This window comes from Limulus polyphemus, unplaced genomic scaffold (genome assembly GCF_000517525.1).
Source record: "Limulus polyphemus unplaced genomic scaffold, Limulus_polyphemus-2.1.2 Scaffold85786, whole genome shotgun sequence".
In the NCBI taxonomy this organism is placed as follows: Eukaryota; Metazoa; Arthropoda; class Merostomata; order Xiphosura; family Limulidae; genus Limulus; species Limulus polyphemus.
In genome coordinates this window covers 693-4,319 of record NW_013751382.1, presented here as the reverse complement: position 1 = coordinate 4,319, position 3,627 = coordinate 693, and the positions used below count along the sequence as shown (strand labels likewise).

The window sequence follows — 3,627 nt, the reverse complement described above, 5'->3', positions numbered from 1 at the left end:
ACGTTCATATGAGGTGAAGACAGAATTTGAATACTCACGTGGTTAGAAATAATTAAATATATAACAGAACGTACACAAGGTCAGTCCATTAGACTAGCCCGATATTGGAGAAGGAATATTGATTATAATTCCGAATTTATTTTGTGTACCTACTCGAAATTTGGCAAGCTTTTAGTCAAACTTACAAGTCTGCTGTACCTAAAAATCAGATCAGTTACAAGAGTATTGGTTCTCAAGATGTCTGTGAATTGATGACGTCATTCTGACACGGACTCAGAGAAGTCGAAGTACAAGATGGTGGTCATGTGAAGTATAAAATTACTTGTGTCCATCATACAATTTGAATAACGTCTAGAACCTCCGAAATGCATTTTTTTTCTTTTTTCAGTATCTCTATATAGTGAGTCTGGTGTTTCTTGTTCTCTTCCAGTAACTGTCACTAAACCAGCAATGTAGGGTAAGACAGTTGATAACTCTGACATCGAATACAGAATACCATGTTGAATGGCTCTCTGTAAAAAAGTCGTGGCTTGCACACTTTGACACCACACCCTCCCCAACCGTACACATAGGGATAATCGAGACACGGTGCATGTAACTTCGTTTTGTTAACTTTTTGTTGATCATTTCTGCTTTATATATACATATACATATAAGATATATCAATGAATCAGGTGGCCCTGACCTTTATACTAATAGGTCAAAGATACTACAAACGCGTAAACAAAAAGGTCACGGTATTATATCCTCCTGAGACCAAGAAACCGTTATCATCATGTTTAGTACATTAGACTAAACATAACATGCAGAAGTTACATGATTAGCTGGACACTTAATCCTACTTGTTCAGTGGAATGTCACCTGTAAGAACTTTCAACGAACTGATTCTGGAGGTACCATTTGAAATACTTCCAAATCATAGGTATGGTTATTTATCTGGAACAGTCCGTAGAGTGAACCATGTAACGTACGGGAGAAATGTTAAATACACACATAAAGCATCCTAAGAAGTGTTTTTCACTGGTTTGCCTACATGTGTTTCTGTTATAAATAAGTATCTAAGTTCATTTAAGTTAATTAATTTCTAAGAACTAGAGTATTTAACATCTAGTAAAGAACGACAAGAACTTCCAAATATTGATCAGGGTGTATTTTGATTCATAGATTACAGACACGAACATTCAATTAATCCAGTCACAGTGTTTGATGGTTTAATACTTCTAAAGTGGAAAATATAATCTTCAGGGGGCGCCCGGGATTGAACCAGGGACCTCTCGATCTGCAGTCGAATGTTCTACCACTGAGCTACACCCCCTTCATGTTTTATTTTCCGTCGGTATGAATTTAGTATTACTTTTTAAGACCTTATCGTCCAGATTTGTTCATTACAAGTGAGTGGTTAGGCTAAGCATCACTACAATCCCAATAAAATAAAGATGACGTGGATGCGCATGTGATTTTTTGATGTGATCGTATACAGTCAATGAACAACAAACAAACAGTAGTTGTACACCCTGATTTACTAACTCACACATAAAATATCAGATTTTGACAATTCTATAAACTTTAAGATAAACTGTACACACTGAAACAACCATATGATGGATACGAGAATTAGGAGCTGTTAACTTTTAAATGAAAAGGAGCTGACGAGTTTTGCTAAAATTATCGAAGTTAGGAAATTTCTATCTATTTGGAACGAGAAACTTGACAGGTAGAAGGAGTTTTATTGTACAGTGTGGCTATAAAATATCCTCTGTATTTCAACAATTAATCACCACGTTTCCTTTTGCTTTGGGTTTTGGTACGTTAAATATACCCAAATCCTTAAATGTCCTTATCAAGCTTTGATGTAACAGATCCATTCATGGCAATATAATACTGGAGTAGAATCTGCTAACAGTATATTACTGAAATCGTATATTGCTCTCAATTTGGTATTAATGTTGTTATAAACATATAGATTTGGGTTGGCCCTGTGGATTTCGGTGCTGGCGATCCGGGTTCGAATGCGTGCAATATCACAAAATATTCCCTGCACTTTGAACTTTGGTTGCATTATAATAGCAACAGTCAATCCCTTAGCGTGGACTGCGGGTGGTACGGTGCTGCTGACTGCCCGGTTTCCGTCTGGTCAGTAGTCAAAAATTAAAAATGGCGGCATACGTAAAAACAAAATAAAAATTCAAAATTATAGCTTCACAGTATAGAGTTATCAGACGAAGTGAGTGTTTTTTGTTGTGTGTAAATATATAAAGTATATTCATATACTGTAACGCTGATACGACCTAATGTAATGCATTGTTAATAGCGTATTTTGTTACAACACAAAAAAGGACGAACGAGTCACGTTCATACGAGGTGAAGACAGAATTTGAATACTCACGTGGTTAGAAATAATTAATTATATAACAGAACGTACACAAGGTCAGTCCATTAGACTAGCCCGATATTGGAGAAGGAATATTGATTATAATTCCGAATTTATTTTGTGTATCTACACAAAATTTGGCAAGCTTTTAGTCAAATTTACAAGTCTGTTGTACCTAAAAATCAGATCAGTTACAGGAGTATTGGTTCTCAAAATATGACTGTGAATTGATGACGTCATTCTGACACGGACTCAGAGAAGTCGAAGTACAAGATGGTGTTCATGTGAAGAATAAAAATACTTGTGTCCATCATACAATTTGAATAACGTCTAGAACCTTCGAAATGCATTTTTTTCAGTATCTCTATATAGTGTGTCTGATGTTTCTTGTTCTCTTCCAGTAACTGTCACTAAACCAGCAATGTAGGGTAAGACAGTTGATAACTCTGACATCAAATACAGAATACCGTGTTGAATGGCCCTCTGTAAAAAGTCGTGGCTTGCACACTTTGACACCACCCTTCCCCAACCGTACACATAGGGATAATCGAGACACGGTGCATGTAACTTTGTTTTGTTAACTTTTTGCTGATCATTTCTGGTTTATATATATATACATATAAGATATATCAATGAATCAGGTGGCCCTGACCTTTATACTAATAGGTCAAAGATACTACAAACGCGTAAACAAAAAGGTCACAGTATTATATCCTCCTGAGACCAAGAAAAATTAAGTGTCCAGCTAATCATGTAACTTCTGCATGTTATGTTTAGTCTAATGTACTAAACATGATGATAACGCCCACTTGTTCAGTGGAATGTCACCTATAAGAACTTTCAACGAACTGCTTCTGGATGTACCATTTGAAATACTTCCAAATCATCCTCACTTGTAATGAACAAATCTGAACGATATGGTCTTAAAAAGTAATACTAAATTCATACCGACGGAAATGAAAACACCAAGGGGGTGTAGCTCAGTGGTAGAGCATTCGACTGCAGATCGAGAGGTCCCTGGTTCAATCCCGGGCGCCCCCTGAAGATCATATTTTCCACTTTAGAAGTATTAAACCATCAAACACTGTGACTGGAATAATTGAAGGTTCGTGTCTGTAATCTATGAATCAAAATACACCCTGATCAATATTTGGAATTTCTTATCGTTCATTACTAGATGTTAAAGACTCTAGTTCTTAGAAATTAATTAGTTTAAACGAACTTAGATACTTATTTATAACAGAAACACATGTAGA

At 36.0% G+C, this 3,627-nt stretch overlaps 2 non-coding genes across 2 annotated transcripts; one reads left to right on the top strand and one right to left on the bottom strand.

Moving 5' to 3' along the window:
• Positions 1-1,243: 1,243 nt before the first annotated feature.
• On the bottom strand, positions 1,244-1,315 carry Trnac-gca. Its single transcript has one exon. It is a non-coding gene; the product is annotated as a tRNA-Cys (tRNA).
• Positions 1,316-3,340: 2,025 nt separating this feature from the next.
• Positions 3,341-3,412, top strand: Trnac-gca. Its single transcript has one exon. It is a non-coding gene; the product is annotated as a tRNA-Cys (tRNA).
• Positions 3,413-3,627: the final 215 nt, after the last annotated feature.